At 38.2% G+C, this 21,202-nt stretch overlaps 1 protein-coding gene across 3 annotated transcripts in view; it reads right to left on the bottom strand.

The window, feature by feature from the left end:
• The window catches only part of CG8312 (uncharacterized protein), a 33,765-nt gene that overhangs the window by 4,287 nt on the left and 8,276 nt on the right, over window positions 1-21,202 (bottom strand). For 2 of the 3 annotated variants that reach the window (NM_141661.2, NM_001275498.1), the window contains exon 2: window positions 12,813-12,874. The exons of the other annotated variant lie outside the window; for it this stretch is intronic. The gene's annotated coding sequence lies outside the window, so the exon portion shown is untranslated. The remainder of the gene's footprint in view (window positions 1-12,812; window positions 12,875-21,202) is intronic. 3 annotated transcript variants of the gene reach the window in all.

Here is a 21,202-nt window from a genome sequence, read left to right as displayed (position 1 = left end):
GCGAATTGTTTGCTAAAAACGCCAGTTCAAGATGCAACTATCAAGAGTCATTAAGTACGAGTATTAAATGCCTGAAAAGCACTTAAAACCTCGCAATTATGGCGCGACAAAGTACATTTTCCATTCGCTTTACCTAACTATATTTAGTCGCTGTGAGGAGCGTAATTAAAATACAATAAAGTTGGGCAAACACCTCTGTTTCCTCGCCCCAAGCGAACCGATCGAACTGAACCCAATTTTCCAGCCTAATCACTCACGTACGTGGCCGATTAGAGGACCGATTATTGGCCGAGGTTCGCAAGTAACTAACTTAACTGGAAGGTTACCTCTAAGATCCATCACTTTCGAGTTGCTTGGCCTAATCGCGACGAGGTGTTTTAGCCAACTGCAGGCGCGTTCTGGCTCTAATCTAATCGCTGTGGCCATTTTGCGGTTCTGATTTTTATGGCCAACTATAAAGTTGCAGACAGTCGTGCTCGTGATTTAAAATTATAAATATCAAACTGTTCTGCGGAATGGAATTTATGGTAATTTACGGCCAAGTGGCTGCCCATTCTCGCAGCCGCAACGAATGTTCATAGGAACTTGCCACACTTGATATACTCCATAAACAATACGTATGCAGTGTTCGGTATTCAATTTCCAATAACCAATAGCCCCTCGGACAAAAGGCAATTGGTTAGGTTTTGTGACCATATCATTAGCTTTGAGTTTGTTTCTATGCAATGACCTTGGCTGTCTGCAGGTGTCTTTGGGCAGTCGATAAAATCGCTGGCTTTCACTTTTTCCCTCGATTGGACCCGCTCCACACCACCCCACCACCACCCATTACGTTTTCCAATGTTCATGCAAATGTCAACCGAAGAGTCATTCAAACATAGATAGATGCCAACGATTGTGAGAAAGCCCAGTAGTCATCGCCATACACCCCCGACCAACGTCCATCATCTAACCAACGACTGACTATCTGAAGTGATCCCTTGGGGCAATGACATCGTCTCCGTTTTCTCCGCCTTGTAAGAGCGGCCAAAGAAAGCGCGCTGAATTTGTAAGAAAAGGTAAACATATAATAAAAAAATATTTAAAATCGAAAAAAGAAGAGGGGAAGAAAAAAGAAAAAAGGCGAAATAATTGTTTTGCACCGGCCCTGCCCCACCCATTATCATTTATGCCGCCGCCTCTGGACTTTTGAATGGTCTCCATCCCCTTTGTCCATAATTGCAAGTCTTCAAGTCTCGAATTGTGCGTGAGCGCGCATTTTAAACACCCAGTTCACATTAAATGAAATACAAAAATTAAGCACCACAAAAAAAAAATCATACCTATAAGAAAAGTACACTTTGTATGCCTTCACTTGGCAAAAAAAAAGAAAAGAAAAATAAAAATAAAAGTGATCAAAATCATGCAAAGAGCGTAATGAGGAAGTGCTGCCATGTGGACAGTTTCAGTTTGGTGTGCAAAATATTAACACCCAACTAAGGAAACCAGGAGCGGTTCAAGGTCCGTGCGGGTAAGTCTTTCGATGAGAGAGAAATTTAGCCACTTCCTTTGCAAGCAATGTGATTAGTGGCGACGAAGAACTCTGCGCCATCTCAATAAATATTTAATGACATGAAAGTGACACTGTAATTTGCTGTGATCATTAATAAAAAATAATAAAATAAAACAAGCTGACTTTTACTTAATATGACATATGCGCGTGTATTTCCGCTACTCTTCCCTTGGTAACAAACATCTGTTGGCATTTTGATTGATCATCGTATCTTATAATTAGGTAAACGCTTTTAATTTATTTATTTGATATTTCTATTTCGGTTTCTCGACTTCTTTTGTCCAGTCCGAATGTGCCTAGTCATTTATCAACATTTATTTCTAAGCATTTTCTATTTTTTTATTTGTTTCTTGGCCGTTAACAACTAAATTTGCGTTTGTTTCCCAAACGAGAACTGGGATTCGGTGTTTCCCAGGCAGCTTAAAATGCAAAAGCCAACGGAGAACCACATCGAAGTTATTTGTTTGGGGACCAAACACTTGAAAGTTCTCAATAGGCCAAGCCGCAGAGTTTAACAGAAAATGCAATTTATTATTGTTTAGAGCGAACCGACGAGGGCCCGCAGATAGGTACAGTGAGGCCTACACAAGCTGGAACCAATTTAATATTTCGAAAATCAAAACCTAATGACACAAGTTGGAAGCAATAGCTTCATAAGACAAATATTTCGCATATTTTTTTTTTTTTGCACATTGGTTTCTTTCACAAGAGGTTCCACTGTAATCGCATAGCTTTGTTCGGGGCTCAGGTGCACCGATTGGTTGTTGTTGGCGGCTTGTCTAGCATAAACTGTGTCAACTGCAAGTTTGAAAAGTTGATTCTAATGTTTACTTAGTGTGGGCCCCACTCGCACATCAATATCAATTTAGCCATGCTCCTCTGTGTGTGGTTTTCCAACCTCCCCCCCCCTTCCACTTTACCTCCCCTCCCTCCCTTCCACAATGTCAGGTCGAATAAATCGTAAATTCTGAATTCTCTGCTGAGATCTCTGGTTTTGGAGCCTCGACTCAGAGGCACCCAAGAATGTCTCAAAATAAATACGATAAAAAAAGTGACTCGCAACTAAATTAAACAGTTTCGCAATTCGCATTCGTCAGATGTATTTTTATTTTCGCTTATTTTTTTTATTTATTTATTTTTTTTTTTTTGGGCATGTGTGTCATGTGCGATTGTCGCCTAACTTTTGGCAATGCTGGACGAGATGGGGGGCAGTCCGGATGAGTCATATAGGGAGTAAGTTGAAGGAAGCCTTTCGGTACGTGCGAACGCATTGGAATGCATTTAATTGAACAAATGAATAAACTATAAATGTATGGCATACATTTGTATAGCATTGTATTCTCTCGACAATCGATTGGCAGCACACACCTCAGAATCAGACAAAACCGGGTTTAAGCCATCATCTATATTGGCATTCTTGCGGGTATACGGAGAATAAAGATAGCTTAGAAATCAAGAGTGAAAAGTGCGAGCTATCAGCTTTTATTTAATGTATTTTATACATTCGTAAATACTTAAACGCATAAACTGCGAAATTCACATATATGTAACTTAGAGATATGTATCCTTATAATAAAATATACGCGTTTACGAATCTTTTTCCAAGAATCTTCTACTCGCATAATGCCACCATATCAAACATCTAATCCGAATACATATCCATACCCATAAACTTTCATAGCAACTCATTTTGGAAACGAATTAAAAATTCAGTTCTCATCTTACAGTGAAACAAAGGAACAAACGACATTGACTTTTGTTTGCCTTTTCTTGTACACTTCTTTTTTTTTGGCGATAAAGAAAAAATTCCCTCGAATTCGGTACTAAAGCCTGAGCATCTTGGGCGGCTATTAATAGTGTAAAAAAAAACCCACTATTTGTTTTAATTTTGCTTATAGACAGATCATAAAGTAAATTGTGCTATAAAAAACAGATAGGAACAAAGTGTGCAGAAAGAATAAAATACTGGACGAAAATGATACTGCGTTGAAAAGATGTGTGTTTAGTGTCGAATGCCAGAAGTTCGTGAGATTTACGAGAGTATGTTTCGGCTTTAATGGGGTCTGTAGACGGGTAGTAGGGATCCCGACTTTAATGGAGTGGCTCAAAAGTTTAACCAACACAATATGTTGTTGCTGCCCCTTTTTTCTTTTTTTTTTTCTTTTTTTTTAACTTTTGTAGTTGGGCTAATTGAGTTGAAGTAGCCGCAGCAGGTTTTTGTTTTACAAATTATATATTTTTTATATGCCTGCGTAATTCTTCTCTCTGCTTTTGAAAGTGAATGCCTTGACATCATTTTGTTAACATTTTGCATTTTATTTTTGCTCTTTTGTTCAATGAAACGATTTTTTCGAAATTCCAAACTGCACTCCGCTTGTCTTTTCCTTAATCTCAACTATAATATATTCATATTTGCTTGGTAGAATGCAAAAAAAAAAAAACACAAACCTTTTAGGGGGACAAAACAATGGAGCTTTGCAAGAATTAACTGCCTAAGACTTTAACAAATATTTATGCACACAAACAAATTATTTAATTAAAGTGCCCCCGAGGCAACATCGTGTGTGTTTTGCGTCTTTGGGGTGAAAGTTAAGCTCTTCGGATTGGTTTTTTCCTAATTACTGCGGATATAGTATTTAAAGTTCGTTTATCTGGCAAACAGAGAAATGCGCAAAAGTTCCCATATCAATATACGACTTTGACGTAGGATTATAGCCAAACATTATTAGTCAGTGTAACCAAGACAATGGCACATTCGTAGGCGTGCCAGCCAAGATGTCTGGGCTAAAAAAAAAGAGTCCCATGTAAATTGTTTGTCATTGTAAACGCCCCTTTGCGTAGGCTTGAAAATTTATTAGCGCCCAGAAAAATACCATATAAGCGGGTTAATTGGGCAATCGCAAAATGCAAAACATGCTAAACATGCTAAATGATGCCTAATGTGTGTTTTGTATGCGTTTGCACAACTGCAACGCCAACAACAATGGCAATGCCACTTGCATGCAACAGCAACAGCAACAACAACAACAACAACAGCCGTGCAACATTGCAAAGTTTCCTCCTCCATTGCAAAAATTGCAACAATTCAGTTTGGCAATCAGCTGCAGCTTACAAGACCACCTGCTATCCAAAAAATCAAGCCAAGATATATGTACATCATTCTCAACATTCTCCTAATTAAGTATTTACATAACTAATAACATCAATTTTTAACTGCCATAATAAAGTTGGTATTATTATAAAGAACTAATGTTAATGCAACTACAGTTTTAAAGCCATTTAATTAGGAAATACAAATTTGAAATCCCACAGTTTGACATTTAGTTGCATTGCATTGGTTATTAATGGATTTTCGACTTTGCTTGCTTTGTTGCTGTTTTCAATTAATGTTTTCAATCGAATCTTTTTTGTATTTGTGCTGGGACATGAGTGGAGATCCAGAGAGCCCGAGGCGGTAAAAGTTGGCCAAGGAATTACAATTATCGGCTTAAGCCGGACTTATAAGCCAAATGTTTGTGAGAAAGCCTTTCCCTGGAGCAACGAAAAAATCTAAAATATATATGTACAATATAATCCTCCAGTGGTTATAACCAATGGTTGGGTAAACAAAGTTGCAAAGTATTTTTTTTTTTTTCAAACACGGAACTCTGGTAACTTCAAACTTAGTAAGCTGCTCACTGTGGACAAACTCCTTATTATTCACAGGGAGCCACATCCCCCGTTCGAGTCGTCTATTTATTCATTCAAATCATGACGGCGTCTAATGATGAATGCCATGAATAAAAGGCTCAAGAACGCTCGGACACGATTTTCAGCTTTATTTATCACCTCGATGCTAACAACGAAAACGTAACAAAAGTCCAAATACAAACTTCAACTAGATAGAGCCACAAAGAGAAGTGCTACCAAAATTGAATTATAAAAATTAGGCGTTATTATCATCGAAGGAACGGAGCATATCGAATACATTCAATTCAATTGATGAGCGTCGTGTGCATCATCGATTAATAATAAATACAAGTCGAACTGGTAAAGCCATCGCTGCGAAGCAAAAAATTGATTAAATCGAATTTGTTATTCTAACAGAATCCATTAAAAAGTTAACGATTACACGGGACAGGTTGGGCTGGTTGGTTATCCTCCCCATTGAGCGGAAAGTGAAAATTAATCGCGTTGGCATACATATATATATAAATAAATATATATATACTATATTGGTATTTGGGATTGGTATTGGAATCGAAATGGTCAGTTGTTGGGTAAACAACATTTCCGCCATTAGGGAAGGGAGTCACTTTACAATTCTGTGATCGAATGGCGATGGTATGGCGTCGTTAGCCAATTGTTTGTGGACCTAAAGATGACTTCATGTCTGGCCAAAAGGGTTGGCATCATTACTATTATTGTTTTAGCCTGGCCATAATAATGTGCTTGACATGTTTGTGAATTAATGAGGACTTGGGTGCGGAATTCTTGCATAAGAAATTTGAGTTCCCATTGGCGGTGTAAATATTATAGTAGCGCAAATTCAATAGGTTTGTTGTTAGGAAAATTCCTCGGTCATGGTAACGATAACCCATTTATTTGTGTGGATTTTTATTTGGCCATAAACTGTAATTGGGGAAATTTTCCGAAAACAAAGTGTTCGGCTATAAACAGCCAACTAATATCTATAGATAAAACGTGATTTAGCACTCTATCTGGCAATTAGAATGGTTACTATTTACTAATTTCGAAAACACTAATAGTACGCTATCTGCTCGTAAATTAAATGAAATGATTGAGTGGATCGGTGTGGAAAAATTTCTGATTTGCCCACAGGTGGAAATGGAAAACACCTAGATAACTAATACCAGGCATAAAAATGTAGCAATATATTAATCTGAACTGTTAATAATAAGCAAGAGAAGAATTGGTAAGCTGCAATTAAACATTGACCGAAAGTTTTTTCAAACACAACGCTGGAGTTTTAAACCAAAGAAAAATAATTAGTGAGAATAAAATATAGTTTCCAGCTACAAAGCAGTTGAGATACAATGTATGCATATGTTATTACAATCCAAAATCAAAACCCGTACAATTTCCCCCCGCAGCATTCATTGTATATTCTTGTAATTTTTTGAATACTTCTCACCCAACACCAATTGTACGATCGTCAAGTACGAATGTATGAATTATCCATAGGTGTTTGGCGGTGACACCCTTAACAAGTGAGTGTCTGACACCGAAGTGATCGAGGTGATTGTGCAAAATGATAATTTGGCCGGCCAATGCCAATTCTTGGCGGCTATTTACTATTTACTCGCTTCTTTATCGACGGGCCCATTCGACGTTTTATTCGCAAAAAGGTTTATTTTGTCAAGCAATTAACGGGCATTTGTTGAATTTCGTGTGAAAATTTTCCACTAAAATTCCGGCACAGTATCGTTTTGGTTGTTTCTGCTTTTTTTTTTTTTTTGTTGGTCCGTAGTGGCCAACTGAAAGAGCAAGAGTCAAATTCTTGGCCAAGATAAGCGGGCAGGGCTTAGTCATACGCTGCCAAATTGCAGGCACACATGCAGGGAAAGGCCACTCAGCCGCTGAGCCGCTGAGCCATTAAAAAAGCTCGGCTTTTGGCCAAGAGAGCCGGCCGATATCGCCCATGTCAGTTGCCGTTGACTGGCCATTAGCCAAGGCTGTAGTTTGCGAAGTTTCAGTTACTGGCTACTTGCAATCGCCTTGCCTGATATTTAGAATCGGCCAACAGCAGCAGCGGCTTTAATGCCCTCTTATGGATTGCGCAGACGCCAAAAAATTGGCCAACAACAAGTTGTTCGGTTGTTTGGCACACGAAAAAAAAAACTATTGCTAACCCCTTTTGGAAATCAATTAGATTAAATTATTGAAAATGTAATCAAGTGGCCTAAAAACAATTTGCAAAATAAAACAATAGCTTTGTTACACAAACATGCATGTTCGAAATGTAAGACCTAAAGTTATCGCTGATTTCTCTCAGTGCCGTAGTAAATTACTTGGTCCGGTCTTGTCGGACTTTTCAGTTTTCTGAAAAAGTTTTTCCCGATCCATGTCTGGCTGGTGTACTTGTTACGTGAGAAAATTTTTGTGCAAAAAACTAGTATTTTGTTTTGGTTGTGTTTTAATTTTATTTTTATTTTTATTTAATTTTTTTGGCCTGTCGAGCAGCTGCCTCAAAATGTAGCACTTGAGTCTTTGTTGTTTTTTGGGTCGGGCTAATAAATGCATTCATCCGGCAAAAACCGCATGGTTAGCCCATGTGACCGGGCTAAGAAGAAACCTTGGCTCACAAAAAAAAAAGGGTTCGCTTGAATACGAAAACAAACTGAATACAAAAGTACATTTTTTTTGACATGATATGCTCCAGCTCCATACCAAAAATTTACAAATACGCATCCAAGACGATTCTCGATTTTATACACAACGATTTCTGGCGATTTATGTTTAAAGTAAATGACATTTTAGGACATATATTTGTTAAATGTTTGCATTATTTATACAGATATGTAAAACGGCTTAGCATTGTCAAAATTAATTTTGTTCTGAAGAAATAAATTATTTTTTTCATCATTTCTTCTCAGTCAGCTTTTTTGTTACTCCAGCAATTTATATGCATCGCGCAAAAGTAAATTTAGATATTCTGTATACCCATTACTCGTAGAATATTAGATTTGTTGAGAAGTATGTAACAGGTAGAATGAATGAGGCGATTTCGATTATATAAGGTGTGTGAATATTTATCACCATTTTTTTTTTTACTTTATATTTTTTACATATCCCCATCTCTCGCCTACTCCCACATGCTGTGTAATGGGTATCTGATAGTCGACTATAGCATTATATGTGGTTTGACGCAAAATTGTATGATACTCTTCATTTTACCTCGTCTTGGACCTGAATTGAATTTCAATTACCGTCCAAATTGCTTACAAATTCCACTTGCCATTCCAATTTCAATAACGAAAAATAATAAATAAATAAAGTGAACAAAAAATAATACGAGCTCAATGCAAATAAATGCGCATGAAATTAATTCGAAGGAAAGATTGCCAAATACCTACAACAAATTAAAAAGTTTATTAAAATGTATGGCACAATAATATGGAATTAATTTAAGTCAAGTGACTTGCTTTTGAATTATGCGTTGTTAAGTGACTTTTGGCACTACGCTAAAACACAAATGAGTAAATTTTACAAAGCTAACGAATTAAATGCAAATTATTTCGCAAATTTAAAACGTGCAGCCAATAGTTAGTTAATGAGACATTGTGCAATTTACATAAGTAATTGAGTGTTTAGTATTTACTCGGCAGACGAAAAGATATTCTAACCAATTAAACCAATATGTTTTCTATTTATCAACACCCTTTGTTCAGGTATTTACTTTGTACTTTGTTCGATTTCCAAGAATTAAACACATAATCCAATTAAATTCATATGATTTTGGGTTTGTTAATCGAGGCAGTTGGAAAATGCTAACCACTGATCTAGAATCTAAAGTATATGACTTTCAATTCCCTGTATGCCCTATGGGCTGTGGGTTATATACTTAGGTAATAAGAGTTTTAAAGCCCCATTACACGATTATCCAATTAGAAAACGAGTCCGAAACAAGTCGGGGGTAATAAATTCGCCATTTTTAGAACCGCGTCGGAAACCTTTTCATTTCACAAATGCGCAATTTCGCCTAGAATTGAGAAAATCACCGTGCAAAGGCAAATTAAACTCACGCTTTAGCTTTACTCAAACAAAAAAATAAGGCTAAACAAAACAATGTAGAAAAAGTACATTTTAAGCAAGAGTAAGAATTAAGCAATGCGATAAAAATAAATGACATGACAAAGGTTACCGATAATAGCAAATTGTCAAGTGCTTTTGGCCATTTCAATTCGAAGATTTTATTTTTATAGACCCCGCGTTCCGGTTATTAAGCCGCCTAAATGCAGCTCCGTGACAACCGATTTGCCGTAGTTGTAGTAATTGCATCAAACGCGATTTCGAGGCACACAAACCCACTGTGCAATGCACACGCAACTTTTGAACAAAAATATGTGGCTTGTAGGATTAGGGTGGACCATCTTCCGTGTTTGGCCGAATGCAATTCGAAGCATTCCTTATGTTGCCACACTCGTTTGGCTGAGTAATTGTGCAGCCAGCGCAACGATAATAGCTCGAAATAAAATGGCAATAAATAATATTGAGGAATATTCAAATGGCTAAAAAAAAAACAAGTTTACAGGGCCTATAAAATAATAAACACTCCGCAAAGCAATTTAAACGAATGTAAAAGCAGAAATTACAACTTTCGTTTCCTGAGTTATAAAAAGAAATTCAGTAATTAAAAGTTACCAGAAAAATCAAGTTAATCATTATCGATCGAGCTTTCTATTGTTTTAGAGAACATTAAGTTATTATTCTTATAAATATAAAGTAATATCCAAAAATAGTTAGATATAGAAAAAAAAACCTAATGGGTTTTTATTAGCGGGGTTTTTAGTTTTTAATTCAATTTAAATGGCACCTTTGATTCCTAGAAGTTATATCTTTGCATTTGGGAAATTCCCGTCTTCCCCTGTCGTGTTCGCGATTTATAAATAATTTATTAGCCTCGCTTCATTTGCGGCCTCTGCAAGTTCTTAAATTAATTATTACGAATTAACACAAAACTCAAGAAGCACGCGTCGTATAAAATTAAAAGAAAAACATAGCACAGAAATAACAGATAAATAAATGAACTTATCACCTGAGGCACTTTTCCTACTTTTTGCCGCTTGCCATTTTTTTTGTGGTTTGGCTAGTTTGTTCTCCAGATCAAACGAATCGCGCAGATTGGGGAATAAAGAAGTGATTTTTTTTATTTTTTGCTGACGCACATTTCACGAAAAATTATAGAAGAAGCACCGCCCTACCTTCCCACCCGTTCAAGCATACTATAATTATCAAAGATTCGTTTGGTTAATGAATTTATAATGGTTTTATTTTTATCTCGTTGGCGAATCCGATCTAGACAGGTCTGGCTCTAAGCAGAAGCTGTTTTTTTTCTTTTTTTTTTTTTTTTGGTTGTTTGGCTGATGGCATGTGCCAAAACAATTTGCCACCTGCTGTCCGAACTTGAGCTCGTTTTCTGGCCAAATCGCATTTACTTTTACTGCAAGAATTTGCTTCCGAAACTCTCACTGTGCCCAAAACGACGGACTGACATGTCAGGTGTTGTGTCAAATGTCCATCCAAATGACTACGTGACTCGACCAGGTGAAAACCCGAGTCCGAAATAACCGAACAGCCATTTCCATGTCCATGTGCGGCGACATAAAATTTAATGCAAAAACAAACAGAAATTAGACGGAGAATAAGATAAGACGGCTAACTTTTACTACAGCTTCAGATTCTTTGCGAGATGAGTAAAAGTGAAGCCAATTAAACGGAGCTTCTGTTCGAGGAAAGTGGAAAGTCTTTAAGATTTCGCAGCTATGAGATTTATGCTTTCAAAGTTCATAAGTTAAGTAGGCTCATTAAAATGGCATTTTCATTGATTCGAAACCCCTTTGAAACAAACAATTTGATCATATTTAAATATAATTAAGTAATAATTCCGGGAATCACAGCAGCAACGAGTTTTATTGATTTATTACCACATATTTGATCATTCGCATTTCATTCATTTCATTGCTAAGGTTATTTACCAATTCGAATTTGCATATAAGTGGAGAGATATTCGAAATTGTCAATAAATTTGTGGGCTTGGCCAAATCGAATTGTTTATTGTTAGCTCAAGTTCAAAGTTCACACTTTTCTTTCAACTTGATTTCCATATGATTTCATTTAAACTTCAGGTAATCAAGTGGTTTATTAATCCGATTTGTGGTAATAAGACGATTAGAAAAACCAGTTAAGATATTGTAATATAGGAAAAATTCAATTAGAAGTTAGTACATCAAGTTTAAACATGGATATTTGTAATTAAAGGCATATAAGTTGCTTACTTTTAGCGGATGTGATTTATCAGATACATTGCCAAGCCAAAAATTACGCAAATTTATGATCTAAGCAAATGATACTCATTGCATGTTAGCAATTGCTACTCGTGGCTGCCGATGTCGCAGATCGTTTCCGTTGACAAATTCGCATTGTTATAAACAATGAAATCCACGAACTTATCGAGACTCGAGGCAGCCGAGCATGAAGTCCAAAAAACACAAATTTATTTGATTTAATAAATATACAAATTTGCATCTCGTATCTGCACTACACTGAGCTACTCTCTCACCGCAGTTGATGGGCACAAAAAGTATCGATCAGTTAGAGTCGAGCAAAAAACAAGAGCAAAGTCGAGCAGGTAGAGATACAGATACAGATCGTTGATCTCCAGCGACCTCAATTCATGTGCGTGGATTTGCAATCGATACAGCAGAAAAACGTTGAGATGGGGCAAACACACACAAAAAAAAAAGGCAAGCGGCTAAAAGGGCCAACTTCTTTAAATGGGTTTCCCGGTGCAATTAAGACGCACACAAGCACCAACGATTCTGCGCTAAAAGACAGTAAAGATTCAAGAGCAGTTAACCAAAAACCGGCAGTCAGCAACGGTCAGTCAGCCCGGCAAATTAGCATTTAACTGCCACTCAACAGTTAGGCTTGAATCCGCCGGCTCCATATGCGAATACGAGTATGACTAGCGGCAATTACAACCGAACTAAGACTGAATCTAGTCAGCAGGTGCAGTTAAGTACAGACTAATGGCTACCCAGTATTTATGTTTGAATGAATTATGATGGTGGATATAATACTTCACAAATACGTAACAAATACCTCATTTGTATGCCTTTATTGAATAAGCCTGAAACTAGTTTGTTACATTTCTTGAACTCCTAACATATCGCATACCCTATAGCTTGCAGTCTGCATTGCCTAACGGTCACTAAATGCTAGTACGTCAAGAGTTATATAAGAAATTTGTTTTTCCCGGCACCCAAACTATGAGTAATTGACCCATATTTAAGGTTCTCAATGCGAGCAGTGAGCCGTGCGAAAGTTTGCGTGCCTCCTTCCATCTAAATGGCACCCGAGTTATGAATAGTGTGTTCGAACCACTTAGCTGCAGTCGAGTGGGACGTGGACTAAACTAAACAACATATGGGTGATCCACACTTGCTGTTAGAGACTCTCCCCGTTTGCCATTGAGTTTTTTTTTTCGGAATTTGATATAAAAATATGTTTATGGCTTATGTTTATGGCACATACATACCTGAAAACATCCACAAATCTTGAAGATCTTTTTTTTTTTAGGTGTGTTTCGCGGAATGGGGCCTGCAAGAGAGATGAACGAAATGAAATGATGAAAATAAAATATTTCGAGAAAACACAAAAGATATATCAATTTGGAAATGCGAAGATCACAAGCGCTTTTCACACGCCTCGTGAAATGAGATAATTTGATGGCAGCTTTCACATCGCGGGGTTTAGTAATCCCTCCCTCCCCCCCGGAGTGCAATTATAGAGCGATTTATTGAAAATGAAAATAAACACTCTCGTCCAGACACACAAATCGAAATCGAATCAAATCAAAACGCGAGGCGTTGCGAGTCGAGTCGAAATCAAAACTTGCACAACGTTTGGAAAACAAAGCAAAACAAAGGCCAATCAAGAGCAATCAAGAGGCAACTTCGAGCTGCAGTTCCTCCACTGGAAACCCAACAGATGCGTCACATAGCCACAGTTCGAGATACAAGATGCAGAGATACTGATACTAAGATACTGAGAGATACTTTATGTAGGCTGTTTCATCGCTTTCCTCTTTCGCCCAACAAGCTTTAGTCATGAATCAAGCAATTGTCGAGGCACTTTTATTCTGTCTTAAGCGATATTCATGCTGGGTTATGGGGCGGGGTAATTGGCCTGGCAAACGGGTTAACGCTGACGTTAACCCAGAAGAACAAGAAGAAGAAGTAGTAGTGTGAAAAGGCGCGAATATCTCCCGGTTACAGATACAAATTGCGAGTGCCCCTCCCTGACTAATTGTTTGTTCTCCAGCCGATGCGGCGGCGTATCTCCTCTGGTATTTTTCGTTTTTTTTTTTTTTTTGGTTTTTTGTAGCTGTTTTTTGTTTTGGAAAGTTCTGATTGTGACCTTGTTTTTTTTGTTTTGTCTTTTGGCCAAGCGCCATCCAAAACTGTTGTCATTGGGTAAATAGCCGAGAAGAGAGTACAGGCTAATAAAGCAAAATGATCACAAAAAAAAATCATTCACTAAAAAAATAAGAAAAGGAAAACAAACTAGAAATGCGCGACCAAACAATGCGGCAACATGATTCCGCACTTTGCCACTGTTTCAACAGTTGTGTGCAAACAAACAGACAGATGAACAACTAACCCATACCTTTTTTCTATTACTACTTCTACTTCGTATTCCAATTCCCCGATTCCCAGTTAACTTTCAGCAGCGAAACGAATGCGACGGAACCGGCGACGTTGTGGTCCATTTCCATTGGCCAAACCAAATTGATCTTTGCCACCAGAAATGTGTCACACTTCCCCGCGAGCAATTGGGTCAGATATAATGATGGCACCCCAGAATGGTAAATCAATTTGGACTTGGTATCACACCAGACTTGCTATTCCCCCTGCGGTGATTCGACTGTTAGTCTGGGAAATGCAATTCAACTCAGCAGGTTTCAAAAGCTGATTCGAGCATTAAATTTAAATTTTACAATCAATTATCATATTGATTCACCTAGAATTTAGCCGATACCTTCATCAATCATTTTGTGGCCAAGAATATTGAGTGACTGATGGTGTTTGCCTAGTTGTTTATGACCATTGAAAGGCTATGCAAAGATTGATTAAAGTTTGACCTTTAATATTCGTAAATTTACAAGTTATTAATATTATTATTGTAAATAAATAACTTCCCTAACGAAAAGTAATAATGCTTTTTGAGTAATGATCTCGGCTTGACCTTTGGCAATAGTCACACCTGATTTTCGATTGACGTGCAGCTGGGGTAAATAATTTAATTTCATTTATTTACATGGATGGGTTCAGATTCCAAACAAACAGATTTCGTAAAGTTAAATGCAAGGTTTACTTTTAGGAATTGATACCGAAAAGTGTGTGAGATTTCTATTGAAAGCTTATCCATAATACTTGCAACTTTAATGGAACTAGATACTTTCAGCTATATTGTTTTTTTGCCTCCAATCTTTTAGCTAAAAAGCTAATGGTTTTACGCTCCACTAGGTAGGTGTTCCAGTTTCGCACTTTCCTTGCACCTCATGCCCCAACTCGTCCCCATCGATTGCAATAAAGTGTAAAATATCTGTCCCATAAACCAATTGCATAAACGATGAGCTCCACTTGGCGTAGGCTGTACCTGTATTCGTGGCCATTCTGAGGCAGCAACCTTCATGATTCCGATTCTGTATCTATATCTTTGTATCTGTATCTATGCATAACTAGAGACCCAGAACCCCGGCTTTAGCTGGCTCCAATGGTTTGGGATTTGTGTTTGAGTCGGGGGCTGCGTCGTTGATAATTTATATGTGTCGTCCAGCCCCCACAATCAAGTGGTAACCAGCATGGCCTTTGTTTTTACGGCCCGTGAGAGGAGAGGAGTGAGTTTTATTTCCGTTCCATTCCATTCCACGATGCCCCCACATCGGTTTTCCTTTTGGGCCTCGGCGGCATCTGAGAACAATCTTACATATGTAATTGCAATTGCCGGGCCACTCACGACAGTCGAACAACCCAACAACCAACAACGAGTTCGACAACAACTTGGGTTCTGCGTTTCGGGGAGGGAACATTTCTACCTTTCTACCTTTTAATTTGTGCGGCCGTGCAGCGAGAATATTTCCCTACACACAGAAAATAGTAATATTATCAGAATACTGATCATATCTGACCCTAAAACAGTAAGATATGTGTCTTGTGTCTTGGGTAGCAACACCTTTAAGTGGCTTTGTAGCATGATCGCAGCACTAAAATCAATATCAATACCAATCCTTTCAAAAACCCCACCCAATTTTCTTTCACTGTAAGCCGATGTTGTGGTTTCTCCCCTTGGCTGGCTGCTTCATTTTAATGTTGTTTAAAGTTCTAAGACCCCGACAATTGCAACGGAAGTGCGTTCATTATTTTTAATGATTTTATTTAGTGGCTCCTTAGCTGCCTGACTGCTCTACCTTTTGCATTTGAATGCGTTTGGACAGGACTTCCAAGCATTTGCACGCCGAACTCTCGCCACACATCTTATCCTGATCTTGGGCTAAGAAATGTCTGGCTTGTTGTGCCCCAGCAGACCGAGACAAGTAATTAGTGTTAGTGGTGGTGGTGGACGAGGCGATCGGGGATCTGGAATCGGGAATCGGGAATCGGGACTTGGGCAGGAGGCATAAACAAGTCAAGTTCTTTGATTCCCACTGCCCATAAAGATTAGGTATTTATGACCGCACCGACTTCCGTCCGTCGAATTGTGAGGGTGGTTCGTTAATATCTTAATGGCGCACAAAACCTAGACATATCTAGCTACCTGCTCTCAGATTTCTAGACAAAAGATACTCTCTTCTGGGTGTGTGTGTGTGTGTATGGTCAACCCTCCATCGATTCTTCACTACTATATATTACTATTATCTCTACATCTGTCTCGGACATGGTCTGAGCAGCTTTAATTACATCTTTCAACAATTAGCAAGAGCAGGGCTAATTTTAATAATTGAATGGAAAACAACTGAAAGTCAGAAGGGCACACGGGGCTCGGCCGCAATTGACATTCACATGGGAACTGTCAGTCAACTTTGACCACAGAATTAAGCGACAGAATGCGAACAATAAGCTGATTTCTTAATGCCCTCATTCATTGTACAGATTTTCTGATAATTTAGTTTTCAAAAAACAAACGAAAACTGAAACAATAAGTGAACCCAATCATAGCAATTTTAAATGCTAACAACAAATAGTTTATATATTAATGTTTATTGACAGTACTTGCTTTTTTCCTAGATAACACAAATCAAAAGGTTTTCAGAACACGTAAATGGCTCATTAAGATTAACGATTCCAACATCATAATTAATTGCAATTATTCGCAATAGAACCAGTTTGATTAAGTGTGTAATGACCATTAGATCGAACTGTTGTAAACAGAGTTTATAAAATGCTGGATGCATTTTTTTGTAGTGCTTTTTACAAACCAAATAGTGACCGGCAACAATTCCATGTAATATATTTTTTTGGATTTGTTAATAAACTAACATCAATTATTCAATTCACCAGATTCATGCGCTTGGAATTCGATCAGATGAATACCCTTTGTGTGAGTGCATCGAAAAAGGTGAGTAGTGCTGGGTTCAATGTGAGGGGGCACCGAACGCCCCTGACTGACAAGTGATCAGCAAACATGAGGGTTGTGGGGGGATTATTCGAGAGGTGGCGGGGTGAAGCGGGGCTGTTGCACCTGAGACAATTATAAACACAAACACAAACAATGTGCACGAGTGCAGCCACAAAAGGGCGAGCACAAAACGTTGCATGACACGCCAGCGGCAGCGGCAACAATCGACATCAATTGTTGCATGTGATTTGCAAGTTTTCTATTTTGACGTTTTCCGATCTGGGGATGATGGGTATTCGGAAAGGGGGGCTGACTGCTACCGGTGGGAGAGGGGGGGGGGAGAGTTCGATTTACATACGAGTATTACTGAAATCGGTATAAAAGGCAACAAAAGGGAAGGAGGCAAAGCCAAAGCCGGACAAACGTCATTCAAGAGTCGCCGTCTCCGCCGACGACGTCTTCATTTGAATCAATTAAACCAGTTTGGGTCTACGATTGTGGGTATTCATATATGTACATATGTATTCACTTCTGGGTGTGTTTGTCGTTGTCGCAGCCGTACTCATTAGGTATTCATCTGCCTCCACTGATGCTGCACTTGATTGATCATTCGCCGGGCCAGGCCGCGCCCAAAAGTTGGGGTAAAAAATTCCATGAATTCGATTATATGAAATCAAATTCTCATAGACCTTATTGGATGGACAACCCCCTTTTTTTTCCAGGGCATTAAAAAACCAACATCAAAGGTGCGAAAGACCGACCGCAGGGGAAAACCAGTCCCATGCACATGCATCTCATCGCTCTATCGGCTTTTCAGTCTTCAGTCTTCAATTTTCAGTTTTCCATCCGATCAAAGAATACAAGTTTTTTGTTTCCAAATCCAAATCCCCGCAGCCATCGTGTTAATTTTCGGTATCCGAAAACTGGTTTTCAAGATTATAGAACTCCTCCGCCGTCTGGGCACCAGAAACAACTGGTATTTATAATGTTTTAACGCTTAGTTAGGAAACACAAAACAAAAAAAAACAGAACTAAGAGTGGGGGAAAAGCAAACGTTAAGTTTAAGCTGTATTTAGGAATTTTTATGGAATGTTTCCATTGTCCATGTTCTAAGACGCCTCATCTGTTGTCTGCTCATCTACCTTTTCATTCCAACAAAGAGTCGGACTTCATCGATTCCACTTTTTATTAGCATCGAGACAATCAATTTCCCAGCAGCACTCAAAGCTAGCACTCCCAGATGAATCATTAAAGAACTAAAACAAATAGCCCCCTCATATATCATCCAGCTATCATATATCAGAGGAAAGCAAAAGCCAAGTCTATGATTTATGCGCAATTTCATATGCCACTGCATATTTAATGAGTGCTAACTGAGGAAAAACAACACCGAAACAGACATCCCGCACAGAAGGAAGATTGTTTTGTACGCCATGCTAATATTCAGTAATAGCTGACTTTTCTCCGCATTTCAGTCAGTTAGTCTGTGTTTGCGCAACAATTATGTGTGGAAATTGCCAGAAGAAAGCAAAACACACTGCAACGGCAGATATGTAGATATAGATACATATATAGATACATATATAGATACATCGCAGCCACCTGTTTTCCAAAAAACATCGACATGTGTTATCAATCGAATGAGCAGAGCATTGGGTTCTTCAAGTGCAACTAAAACGATCGGACTTTAGCTAAGGGAATACTATACCATATCTGCTTATCTGGTGAAACTTAAAATGGTTATGTAACCGCTGAAAACCCATTGTCACCATTCGAGTTGAAAGCCATGCAAAGTGCAAGTGGGTGGCGCCCATTGAGGAACCAATGGCGACGAGAACCAGTCGCAACTGGATCAACAACACAGCCATCTAAAAACACAATGGGAATACTAAGGCAATGTGCAGTAATAAGCAATAAATGGAAATAAAGGTCAAGTTTAAGTGGCGGCGATGACGAGAGGGGCAAAAAAAAACTAAAATACAAAGCAAAAAAAAAAAAAAAAACAGCAACAGAATCCACAGATGTAATGAAAAGTAAACGAATAGCAGAAATATCGAGTGGGTGGCCGGCTGTGTAAGTCGAAAAACAACTGGGGCAGCAAATGTGGAGGCGTTCTATGAATGAATTGATATCTTATAGAAAAACTGGAGCCATGTATGTAAATGGAAGCAGGAAAGCCAGAAAGTAAGTTAACTTAACTTTGGGAATGAATAGGCAGACATGAGTCCGGAAATTCCATGGAACTTTTAAGGCTTATATTCAAATAAGAGGTGAAGTTTCAAATCTATGAAGATCTAATTCAAATACACTATGATACTACTGATTTGAACTAAACAACATGCGTAAAATATATGTTTTGTTAGGAAAAATGTTAGTTAGCCAGGCTTGACCCCCCAACCTCCATCGATGATATTCATGTATAGTAATTAGCCATTGGGAGGTAACTCCCTCCCATTGTAATTTCATTCATTAATTTGTGCCATTGGCTGACTTCGTCGTCTTCGAAGGGGTTAAGATTCAGCGAACCTCGACCACCAAAGAGCAAGTGTCAATTAAAACCGAAGGCGGGGGGGCGTGGCCACGATGGGGGTGTTAATTAAAATTGAAATCAATTGTTTTCATCCAGCTAACCACAGTTTACGCTTCAACGAATGCCCTCTTCGAATGAATGATTTCTGTGATATGTACACATGATCCACTTGAGGGTCCAAAAATAGCGTAGAGCCATCATTTGAGGCGTGATTGAGATTCACACGAACCCCTAAATTGTCGGCTTTATGCGAAAATGTCGCTAAAAATAGGCAATATCTATCGCTCGAGCTCTAATTGCCTTGGACAACTGACAATGGCTATAACAGAAATCCAATTAAATGCTAGGGGACACGACGCTTTTCCCTCTTCCACGACTTCTGAGTGTTTTTATCAGCCATCATATGTTAAGTGCGTGATCAGATATATAACTGATATAGCTCACGAGTGCCAGGGGCATAGTTTGCGAGGGGGGGGGGGGGTTATGATAAGGAAAGTTGGGTGCATATAATATATTATATGTCTCACTTGCATCTGTACTAAATTCACAGATATTAATAATTTTACAATTTGGTTATAGGCTTCATTTGAACCAAATAAACAATTGCGTGCAATCAAGTAAATACAAATGCAAGCAAAACGATCATTCTACAAATACGTCATATCTTTATTATTATTTAACTTTATAGACGTGAACTGATTTTTATATATCTATATGTACATACATACATATTTGACTTATACTTTTACCCCCTTCTGTGCAAACAAGTCGGTTCTCAACTAATTCAGCGCACGGGCAGTGACTTTATCAGGCTCTAGATAGGGGCAATTCCATAGTTTGTTCGGTAATTACGCTTTCAAGTCTTTAAATACATTTCCAGTAATTGTTTAAGCAATTTCACTTAATGCCCGTCAAGTTGCCACTTGAATTGTTTTAGCTATTGCGCAATTCGCTAACTTCTTCTTTGACGCGTTGTAAGCCATTCTAATATATTCGGACATTAATTATTAATATTTATATGCCGCATAATCATTGAATATGTTTTTTTCTTTTGCTTAAAAGATCAGGTTCTTTTATATTTTTTGCTGACTGGACTTGGACAACAATAGAAAAAAGGTGGGAACTTATAAAGTCTGGACAGGTTTTCAGAAGCTCTGAAGAGCTATTTAGGATATTTATTGTTTAATTTTATTGTAATTATACCAAATTGGTAACAAGGCATCTTTGCATGGCTGCCGCCATCATTTTATTGTATTTTTCGCTTAATAAAATAAATTGTTAGAAAGAAAACAAGAAAAGCAAATCCAAAATGGCCACTAGAAAAATGTTAAATTACAAATTCAATGCACATACAGCAAATTGAGGCCTTTGGCCGGCTAAAACGGCAGCAAACAATTGAAAAACCTTCATGAAAAATTAGCCACGATGAGTGTTTTTTTTTTTTTTATTTAGCCAACTCACGAACTAACCAAAACGCTTTGGCTGCTTTGGGCCGCGTTTCATTCATATGGGCAAAGAGTTTTCGGTCCGAGTTTTGTTTTTCTTTCCATCTTTTGGCGCACAAATCAATTGACAGAGTCACGTAATCAGCCCAATCATGGCTAAAAACATTTTGCGGCTTCTTCGTTTTTCAAGCACCTTAAATCAATCAAAATGTCGCACCCAGCCAAATGAATAAAAGGTAAACGTAGACAAAAACAGGTTAATCGAATTATGTTTGGCGAGATGCAAAAACGTTTACCGGGGACCCAAAAAGCGCAAAAGAAAAAAAACAGTCG

Source organism: Drosophila melanogaster, chromosome 3R (assembly GCF_000001215.4).
Source record: "Drosophila melanogaster chromosome 3R".
NCBI lineage: Eukaryota > Metazoa > Arthropoda > Insecta > Diptera > Drosophilidae > Drosophila > Drosophila melanogaster.
This window is presented reverse-complemented; position numbering and strand designations above follow the sequence as displayed.